Source organism: Sceloporus occidentalis, unplaced genomic scaffold (assembly GCF_023333645.1).
Source record: "Sceloporus occidentalis isolate IW3139 unplaced genomic scaffold, rSceOcc1.0.p SCAF_16, whole genome shotgun sequence".
NCBI classification, from domain to species: domain Eukaryota; kingdom Metazoa; phylum Chordata; class Lepidosauria; order Squamata; family Phrynosomatidae; genus Sceloporus; species Sceloporus occidentalis.
Genome location: NW_028316996.1, coordinates 28,707 through 40,443, shown reverse-complemented (window position 1 = coordinate 40,443; position 11,737 = coordinate 28,707).

Here is an 11,737-nt window from a genome sequence, read left to right as displayed (position 1 = left end):
ATGTGCATGTATTGTATACACCCTCGCAGGCTTGAGACGATTTCATCACACTAATTCGCCATTATGATCACTCAGACTCTGCCAGATCCCAGTGGTTCTAGGAGCCTACTTTAACCCATTAGGTGACAGGTAAGAGTGCATGAGAGGTTACGTTTGTACACGTCGCTTTATAGCAACTTTGTTGATAGCAGAGCCGTCTTGGATTTTGAAAGCAGAGCATCGAGGCAGAAACGGATGCTCTTAAGACATATTAAAATCCGTTCGGAAGGCATCGTTCAAGTAATGCTGAAATCATTTGCTTAGCCCATTGACCCATTCACAGAATGACTCTCCTCCCATTCTCTGTAGAAGCTCCAGCACTGTGTGAGATCCCACAGAGGAACCCTGCTGTGCCCAAACAAGTTGATGAGAATGCTATACTTTTCCTTTTCTTTAGCTTTTTCGTTCCTCATGATTAGTGTTATCCGCTGACTTGCAATCACAAACAGGATATCCGGGTTGGGGGTGTATATATGTGTGTGTGTATGTGTGTGTGTATGTGTGTGTGTGTGTATATATATATATATATATATATAACACACACACACATTTATTGCAACTCTTTCCAGGGTGTTGTTTAAAGGCTGTAGTACATCAGCCATCTGTCCTAAAGGGATCCATGTATAAAGTGGATATAGAGGTTAGAAAAATGTGATCATTGTTAACCTTGTTTGCATTTGCCTACCCAGAATCCCCTGCAGTAGCGGTAGCACTACAAGATCTCTGTAGTTTAATAATGCTTCTGCTATTAAATATATATATTTAAAAACATGTACACGGTGTAGAACATATAGGCCTGTCTTAATTGTACTATTATCCCTGAACTTTTTGTTGGTGTCATTGCTTGCTGGCTGTACAAGGTAGTAGTCAATGATGACCCAAGCAATGTGAGCGTAAAGGAGCCGGCACTGTTTTTGTTTATCGAGTGTGCCACCCAAAACACTTACTAATGTTCTGTTATAATTTCCAAACCTTGCACTTAAATGTAATGGAGCAGTCATTCTGCAAATGTTATATGTTATTAAAAAGAGACAATCCATTTTCACACGTATATCTCGTATCGCGCTTCTGGATGTGTTAATGTGGGTTAGTAGGCGAATCTAGCAGTGAGTCAACTCTGTTTGGCATTTGATTTGAATCATTCTGTATTATTGATCTATATCACAATTTTCTATTTTTGAAACTTCATCGGAATGTATAATATGTACAAAGTCCAGTGTCGTCTTTTATTTATTATATATATGTATGTATGTATGTATATATATATATATGTATATATATATATATATATATATATATATATATATATATATATATATATATATATATATATATATATATATATATATATATATAATCAGGGTATGTCCTGATGAAAGTCAGTAATGACTGAAACGTCGACTTGACTTTGAATAAAATGAAATTGTCAATTTAAAGACCTGGAGTTCTGACCATCTTTTTGAAAGTGTTTTGTATATATATATGTGTGTTGTTTTTTTTTTTCAGTATAATTTGAGTTTCACACAGTATGGAGTATGACAAATTAAAATTACAAAACAGGGCCCTACTCACATATAGACCATTATAATTTATGTAGCTCCAAATATTTAATTAACACTACTTTTAATACATAGATTCAAAGTGTAAAACGCAACTATGACAGGCAAAGACCAACTTATACTATGGTGAAGAGGGGCCTTCATACCTCAAACCAGGGAAAAAGTGAAACCGTTCTTAGCAAAAAATAATCTTTGCAGGAGGAATAGATTTCACGACTTTGCGCACCTCAAGAGAAACATCTGACAGGTTGCTTATCTACGTATTAATGTTCTTTGTTTTACCGCGGTCCAGGAAAATGCTGTCATAAAACAGAATTGCACAAGGCGAGGCGTTATTTAATTTCCTGCTGGCAGACACGTACGTGAATCTGGCATTGCCTTGCGTTTAGCATTTTGTTCCTGGGTCTAATACCCCTGCCATGTATAAGCCGTGTATAAGTTGAGGTTCCATTCAGAACCTTGCTTATCATGCAGTGAGCTGATCGGTATAGTTGTTCACACCCGGATCACATCTGTCAGAGGATCCAGAGGAGTATTTCTTTCCCCTTTTTTTTTTTTTTTTTTTTTTTTTTTTTTCTCCTTTTCTTCAGTAGATCAGCACATTTTTTCATACAGAGCACTTAAGACCTAAGCATAACTTGACAGTATAATATATTAATATAGATTATTATATAGAACAGCTTAATTGGATTTCTGTTCACTTTGATACTTTATTCTGCTTCGCATGTGTGTTTTTACTTTTAGTATGTTATCCTATTTGAATCTCAATTATGAATAGTTTCTGTTGGATCTCTGAAGAAATGGAGAAATATATTTTTACAATGCTAATGGAAGACACAATAACCGCTGTTTCACTGTAACATCACAGATGGATATTTAATGGAAAGCGGACTTGGATGTAGGTGCGGCTCTGCTGGATTCCTTAACTTTTTCTCCTCCTTTGTTTCCTGCATCAAGACGTTTCTTAAGAGAGGACAGTTAAAGAAGCAGAGGGCCTGCTGATGAAGATATGATTAGAGTTGTTCCTATTGCAAAGTGAGATGTGACGAAACACTGCTGAGCAAAGCAACTTTTTCTAAACACGGATTCTAGGTGAAAATTCTAAATGTAACTAGAATTAAGGGTAGAAGTCATTATGTGTCTCTAGGTCAATTGCCATAAATAAATTCAGGCCCTGTAATGTCAAATCTATGCATTTTAACTAAATTCCAAATGTGCCGCAACTCTGCTAGTTATTTGGGGAGCAGCAGAAAGTAACAATTTCTACTGTTTATTGAAGTTTAAAGGGAACAAATGTTTCAATGGTGTGACAATCCTACAAAGATCGCCCTATTCCTTTTCTTATTATGTTTTTATATAATGTTTTCAATAATTTTGCTCTTTGGCAGTATACTTTTTATTTATTCTTCCTTTCACATATTGGGATGCAAAATTAAAAACCAATTTTCCTTCATTTACTATAAAGATTTAAGAGTTCTGCATTAACATGAGTTTTTCCTGACATACGGTATGCGTACAGGAATATCCATGCTCCTCATAGACGATACAAAGGAATACCTGGGCCTTCTGCTCCTTTTAAGTGCTAAGACATAAACCATATCTACGTTGCATTATGTGTCAACATGAAGCTTGTAGTGTTTCAATACCTCAAATCGCATCCATTTGATTTCAATAATGAAAATGAAATGTGTGGGGTTTTTTTTTTTTCATTTTCTATACATGGATGGCCAAATAATATGGGTCTAGTATCTAAAAGAATACGGCTACAGAACTGTAGATGCAGTGAATAATGTTAAAATACGCATGATGTACTATTACGTCCTGGTGGTCTTTGTAAACATGTTTTGTTTTTCAGGACGTTTTTGTATATTTGAGAATAGTTAAAGCGACACTATTACTCCAGGCAGCCTCCTTCATAGTGAATGCAAAGTGCTTTAGCATGTGTTCATTAAACAAGCAAAAAAGATAACTTACCTTTTTAGAAGAAGCTGCAGTGAAACGGCTCATCTGTGTTTCAATGTTTTTATGCTTCTAGCAGCCACAGGCAGGAAAGCCCTTTCATTGAAATCACTGTGAATCCCTTTTTCACACCAGGGGGTCTCATTAGACTCCTCGGGACTCTTGCTGAGCTGGCTGGGGGGGGGACACGGAAAAGAATATGGGGGGGATTCCTATTAGTGCTAATAAGTTAGAGGGAAAAAAAGGGAACTTGTGCTGGAGTTGTGAGGATGTGAAAGTTGTTTGATTCAGCCTTAAAACAAATTAGGAATGCAAAGTTGACAGCCGCTTCTTTATTTAAACACCTTGAAGATACCGGATGGGTGTTGATTGGCACCCTAATTAACTGCCTTTTGGTTATATTTTATTAATGCTTCTCCTAGTTGCCGTATCACGATTGTTTATGGTTGATGGTACATACTACAATATCCTTGCTGTGTGTGTGTTTAATAATTTATATTAAACAAATGCACAAACACAAATCAAGGAGAAACAATGTGCGCTCACCATCAAAATATTAATAAAACACTATTAGGAGTTCATAGAAACTAGTATGTGTTTTTTGTTTTGTTTGGGAGCAATATATTTTTCTAAAATCTTAAAATTGTCTTTGAAGAGATGTCTCAACGAGTGACACAGAAGGATACATAGTTACATAGTTAGGCTGAAAAAATACATGCGTCCATCTAGTTCAGCCTTTCCCATATCTGTTTTTCTTGCAGTTGGCTCTTTCCGATTTTGCACAAACTAGGAAACAAATTCCTTCTTGACCCCAGAATGGCAGTCCGATCTCTCCTTGGATCAAGAAGCTGTTTCCCCATAATTTAAAAATGATATCCCTGAATATTATGTTTTTGCAAGTATTCATCCAGTTGCTGTTTAAATGTCTGTAGAGACTCTGATAAAACTACCTCTACAGGCAGAGAATTCCACATCCTTATTGCCCTTACTATAAAAACCCTTTCCTTTGCCTTAGACTAAATCTCCTTTCTTCCAGTCTGAATGCATGACCACGTGTCCTATGCATAGTCCTGTTTATGAATCGGTTTCCAGACAATGGTTTGTATTGGCCCCAAATATATTTATATAATGATGCTCAGGGTTATACGGGTGTTCCATAATTATTTTTTTTTTTAAATGTTTAGAATAGCAACTAACATTTGCCAGTTAACAGGATGTCCCTTAATGAACGCGTGTATGACTGCAGGTCTCAAAATAGTTTAAAGGGACAAGAGTCTTGGCATGTTAATGGGTGCATGGGCACGAGCTATGTTTGTTCGTTTTGGAGACCGCGTTGGGTGGAGGTGTATAACAACATATTACATTAAAAGGATAGTAATAAGTAATTTAATGTTGCTGCACAATCTCTGCTGACCTGAATGGATTTGAGCAGGTGGAGTGAGGAGGCCTAGATTTTGGTATTGTCCTAGAGATGCTACTAAATGAAATGGAAATGACTCCAGCAGGAGATTACTATTCCGCTTGAGGGTACAACTTAATCCAATGTTGTTTATGGAGATATTCATTTTTTTTTCCTTCTTTAAACAATTGGAATCTATATTTTTTTTTTTTTTTAAACTCCAGTTATACAAGGTTTAGCTGTGGCACAAGTGTATTATTTTTAATTGAAAGGGCGAGGGAACCTGAAATAGCATTCACCAAATGTAGAGCATGGTTTACATCTTAAAGCATAAAAAAAAAAAAAGTGCTAGATGGAATAAATGGCAATCATTTTTTTTATACAAAGAAACTTACTTTTTTCTATGGTGTGCCAGGTAATTGCATACGTGTGGGACCCTCTCTAGTAACCATAGTACTTAAGGATTTTTTTTTTCCCCTCCCCTGGGTCGTTTCCCTTCAATACTCTGAGAGCACATGCGTTGCTGTCACGGCGAATCATTTTGCTTTTCTTTGGTATGTTCTTAAACAGGTCTGACTGCTCACTGATGTTTAATGGCTCTTTCTTGGTTTTGTGCCAATTCCTGATGGGAAACAAACAGTGACATATGATTGGTATGTGTGAGCGTGAGTAAGGGCAGAGGTTAAATATATATATATATATATATATATATATATATATATATATATAGCTTTCATTGTGCTTTCAGGTTTATTAAAGATTCACCTTTTCCCTTTAGAAAATTCCATCCCATTTTAATGCTCAAAGCCGTCTGTTGGGATAACACTGGGTTTTATCATGTATAGCAGTGGCGGTGCATCTGCTGATGTAAGCACTAATTTAAAGAAAACCGACCAGATTGGTGTCTTTCTCTAAGCGGGAAAAGATGCTGAAACTCTGCAGCTCTCCTGTAATGTAATATGTCTGGTTTATGATCAAATCATTAAGTTACTGCCATGAAGATGATGACATTGATGTTTTGCATGCGTTGACCTCATCACTATGAAGGCAGTCATACTTTCATATACAAATCTGTGCTTCAGACCTGGACCTGCCTTAGGCTTCCTCTAATTAATAATATAAGTAGTCAATCAACATTGTGCTTTCGTGAGCAATGTATTGCTAGTCTCGGCCTGGACAAACCTGCCATAACTTAAGAGTGATGCTGTATGTTATTCATGACAATTGGCTTTTATACATGTTTGCAGATAGACTGTCCCATTGGCACACTGTACTGTAGCATTTAACATATTTTCTTGTACAATTTTGTTTTGAGTAGTTATAGTCAACAGGAACACAAGTATAATGCATACCAGCCGTCTGACTAGTAAGACGGGTGTAGCAATGCAGTATGAATGGATACCTAGGTCTCTTAAGTGAGCAGAGTGCGACATGATGTCATAACATCCATATTCTAGGCACATCCAAATATTGGCATTTTGAGCATGTCCAGATGAAAAGTTTCAAGAGATAGACGAGATGCTCCATATTTAATACCCCTAAGTAGGAGGCACTACCTGGTGGAAACAAATTTACAACGGTGTTTCCACTGGTTTTCAACATTTGGATTGTTTAATTAGATCCAAAATTTGACCCATTTAACCTGAAACAGCTTGAGGGTTTTTTTTTTTTAGTTTTTTTTTTTTTAAAGACCTGTTTCCAAGTCTTGCCAACTATTCCTAATTGAATTTAGGTCTGGGCATGTAAAGGTCCATTCTAAGACCCCAACTCCAGACTGAAGTGACTTTGGTGAGTCTACACTTAAGGTGAATGTTTTGTCTCGCAATATATTAAGTGCTAGATCTAGTGAGTTTGACTGCAGTGTGACCTGCAGTTACATCAGCAAGATGCCTTGATAAATCTCCCTGCCTTAGAAAACGCAATTATGTGTTGTTGAGTGGTGCACAATCTGTGGAACGTGTTAGGACAAAGCTGACGATAGTTGTTGCCTAACCCAAGGCAAAGGAGGTCATCCACTGGTCGGCGCTAGAAACAAAGATGGCTGCAGCATCTGCTTTGTATTTGGGAATGGATAACGATGGAAGATGCGTCTACTCTTTCACATGTGCTGGGATTTGTACCCAACCGCGAGTTTAACCTGTGAAGACCTCACAAATGAAGCCGTGTGACGGATTAACAACGATGTTGTTTCTAGTAATATGGCATGAATGAGGACTGTATATAAAGCAGCAATATCTGAAGAACGAGTGATATATTTCTACTTTTGTAACTTGACTATTGATGCCACTCCTGGTACATCTTTGTAGGGGTAAACAAGTTGGAAAAGAACAATTACTGGCATTTTTTATTTATTTTAATAACCGATGCTTCAAAATGAAAGGAGACTTATTCCCCATACTTAAATATCATTTATGCTTTTGTCCTGTGTTGTGTATTCTGTATTTCTTCTGATTTTATTTATTTTATATATATATATGCTAGTTCTGAAATCATGGAAGCCTCTTGGAGATGGGAACGTAGCATTGATCGTGACATAGTGTGCAACAATTATGTAAATACTTGTGCCGCATATGGCATCAAATATTTTTATAAAAAATTTGACAAAACTGGTCTATGTTTATGGCAAAACTATAGGCTGTTCAGACTAATACCACCTCTTAGTGTCTAACGCCCTGCATACAAATTCCACTGGGAACCCAAGTTTTTGCAAAGGTGTCCCTTTTTGTTTCCACTTTTCTGCTTCAAATAACAAAAGGCAACTTTGGGCCCACACCGCTAGGTACCCCATTGACTATATGACACCTACACAAAACCAACAAAAAAGGCTGCTGTTGAGGCTAATTCTGTTTTTGTGACTGGATAGGATCTCTTGAATAATCCTGCCAAACGACAGCAGCCAAGACAAGCTTTTATATAGGAGATGAAACCAAATCCAATGTCTGACTCTTTGGGATTCCCAGACCTAGACTTAAAAAATAAAGCCATCGATCGTTGTATTCTTTATCGGCCATTCGGTAGAAACCCGATTGCGCGTTATTTCCTTGCGGTGATATCCGCGGTGCTTTTGGAACCCTATAAACAGGTTTATCAGATTGTTGTTGCTTCTGTGAAATGTAGACTTGGAATGTATTTTAATGTTTATTACACAGTAAATACCTAACATGGTTAACCTCTTAATTGGGTAACATCTCCCTTAATCACAGTCTTTATTACTAAATATTGCCTTATCTCTGCTAGACCTTGGAACTGAAATATTTGCCCTTTAAATAATTTATCCACATAAGCACTTAAGCTAATTATGGTGTAAAAACATCTAGTCCATTGACGCTAGTAATGAGCAGACCTGTAAGAATAATGCGTTCAATGACTGTACTGCAAATTGCATTTATTTTGGGGGCTACATTGTTTCCCCGCCGCAAACATATGATTCAAACATAGCGTTGTTTGGAAGAGGGAACACTTCGCTTGTACACCGGCTCCACGGTGACAAGGACAAGGTCTTCGAAAAAGCTCAGTATCAGAAGCTAAACAATGTTAGGTATTTGCACTCCGATAAACTTTTAAAAGGACAAATTCCAAATAGTTGTGTTGCAGAGCAAACACACCGCGGCTGTGTGTCAGCAAAACGGGTAACGTTGTGTATTCTTCACTAGGTACATAACAGACACGCACAGTCCGGACAGCTAAAAGTTATTCATATACCGGATTGGCTCGATTATAGGCTGCACCCTTAAAGTTTGGTGCTATTTTAAAGAAAAAATACACAGTAGTGGAAAGGTAAAGAAAAATTTTTATCTAATGAACAGGAATACATGTATTGTAACATTTTTGGTATCCGTTAGTCCGCATATGTTATATACAAACAAAAACCCAATAGGCATTTTAAGCCCCCCCCCCCAATTCATAATGCACCTTACTTATAGATATGCCCCTCTGCCCCTGATATGCTTTATGCCACCTAGACGTTCCCCCACTGGCTGTAGCGATGCGTGCAAACAACCTCCGCTGCCAGCACCTCTGCCAGGGCTTGTATCGTGGAGCACCGGAAGGTTATGTCACGCTGATGCTCCGCCATAGAAGCCCCGGTGGAAGTGCCGGCAGCGGAGGTTCTCTAGGCTCATCGCGCAGACGTCCACGGCTGCCGGAGAGGAGAATCAAGGTCCCCTGCAGCGCTGCTGGGGAATCTGGATCCTAACCCTGCTGCTTCCCTGCAGCAGGGATAAATGGGGGGGGGGGGGGAGAAACACGCCTGGACAAGGTCTGTCAAACACCTTTAATTTTGTTTCTTTTGGGCCAGCAAGAGGGGTGGACTTGCTTGTGTGCTTCTGATCTTTGTCCTGCCGTGTAACCCAACTGTGTGCTTGAAATTGCATTTTGACTCGGGTTATCTTTATCTGTTTCAGATCAAACCAATTTTAATACTAAAGTGTTACAAATATGCAAACATTTGAAAATTGAGAAGGGGGCGAGCACGTGTGTGTGTGTGTGTGTGTGTGTTTATATTCCAAAGTGTATAATTTTATTGCAAAAGGTGCACGTGAAGGCTGGAGTCCCATTTAGGCTATATTATGGATTATCGTTTATATAGCTTGTTCCTTAGCTTTCAGAATTACTGTTAAAGCATTTTTGCTCCAAAAAATGTGAGAGTGACCTTCTGGTAACAAAGGAGACGTTTGATAGACCTAAATGTTGTAAATGAATAGGTTGATGTTTTGGTCTAACCCCGTTGAGGGAAGTTTCCCGATGAAATGTTTTATTGTGGAATTATTAGTCGTTTGGATGCTCAAAAAGGTATATGAAGAAATTGTGCCATTCAATCGCCTTAGTCTGCAAAAGTCTTAATATCGTGTTTATGAAATGGTCCTTTTGTAGTGCAAAAATTTGTAAAAAGTAACAGATTCAGGATTTGTGTGAAAAGAGCAAATTTTTGTATTTTGTGTGAAGTACCTAAAAGAATGTCAATCATTGTAATCCTGGCTATTTATTTTTAATTAGGTTTGGCTATCGTTTGAGTCCTTTTTGCTTGATCCTGTTTTTTCTCGGCTGTGTGGAAACGTCTTTGCTGAAACGGTCCATCTGCGGGTTTTCTTACTTCCTGCGCGAGACCCGGCAGTCTGCTGCCGCTTTCGTTGTTATTAAGTGCAGAGAGCTTTTGTTTTCTGTAAGATGATGGATCCGGCCAGTAGTTCTTTTTTTATTATAATTATAAGACGATTTCCTTTTGTCGTTCAAGCTTCAAAAAAATAATAGCCCGGTTTTGTACGAAACCCTGTAGCCGCCTGCGATAGTGTTTGGGGAAAGTCACGCAAATCTTTTAACATTAACTACATTCTGAATGGGACTCAAGGAAGTTCACTCTATACACAGAAGAGCTTCGGCACAAAGTAAACCTACGGCACCCTTCTGTACTCGTAACGCATGCCCTTGTCTGTGCTTCCTGTCTTGACTAACTTTGTCTTTCTTAGCCCTGAGAAGGTTTTTTGTTGTTGGGTTTTTTTTTTTTGGTTTTTTTTTTTCTCTTTGAATTAATTTTGCTGCTGGATCTAATGGGGCAACTTAAGTATAGATTTCTTCATTATACACACAGAACCTGTCTGTCTTTGTTCTGGTTCAGAAAAACACTGATACTGAACATTATTCCAAACTTCCATTGCTGCAAAAATAGATCTGAACTGCGCAGCTGAAGTGGTCCAGTAATTACAACTTGCATAAAGTTTTCTGAGATCATCCTTGCCCCCAAGGGGGAATAAAAACCCTGATGGTTGGTTATTTTGAAATTGAATGCATCGTTTTCTTGGTTGCTGCTGGAGAAATTGTTGTTGGTAAAAATTAAGAAACTCCTTCACGTGGCAGGATCCTTATGCTGAAGTTCCTGAAATTGCATTTTTGTTCCATGCGGTATTGCTGATGATGTTGCATGTGACCCCGCAATCACATCTATGCTTTAGTAATACAAGACCCGAGAAACCCTAGGAATCAGATGATGGCTGTGAAAATTGTGTTAAAGTCCAAGGATATGTCTTTTGTGACACTCATAACTAGTCCTGGCACATTCGTCAACTGGTTTATAGTTTTGTGTTTTAACAGACCAGTCGTGCAAGTCCAATTAGAGTTTGTATACGGCAGGAATGTGTTTTTTTTTGTTTTGTTTTAAAACCTTCCTACTGCTATATAAACCAAAATGCTATGCTTTATTTTCATGCTGGATTAAAATGAACAGCCATGAAATACAATTTTTTTTTTTTTATTTATTTTTTTTATCTTGGGATATTTTAGATTTTCAAATGTTTAATAGTAAAAATAGAATGCTTTCCTTTTGAGATTGATTGGTTTTCACAATGCAGAAATTTAAATATAATCTTTGATTTTTGATCATGCACACTATAAATGTATGCTATATATCTAATGTTTTAGGGAAAATTATGATGCCTATATTTTGACAATAGCTACAACATTTTGTGCCATTCTGACCCCTTTTTTGCCACACTCTCATACAGAACATACCTGGTCTATTATCATAGCTGCAGGGGTGTATATACTGATCAGCCATAACACTATGACCTCTGATGAAGGGAATAACACTGATAACTTTGTTATTATGGCACGTGTCAGTGGATGAAATATATTAGGCAGCAAGTGAAAATTTTGTCCTCATAGTTGATGTGTTAGAAGCAGAAAAAATGGGCAAGCGTAAGGATCGGAGTGACTTTGACAAGGGCCAAATTGTGATGGCTAGAAGACTGGGTCAGAGCATCTCCAAAACGGCAGCTCTTGTGAGGTA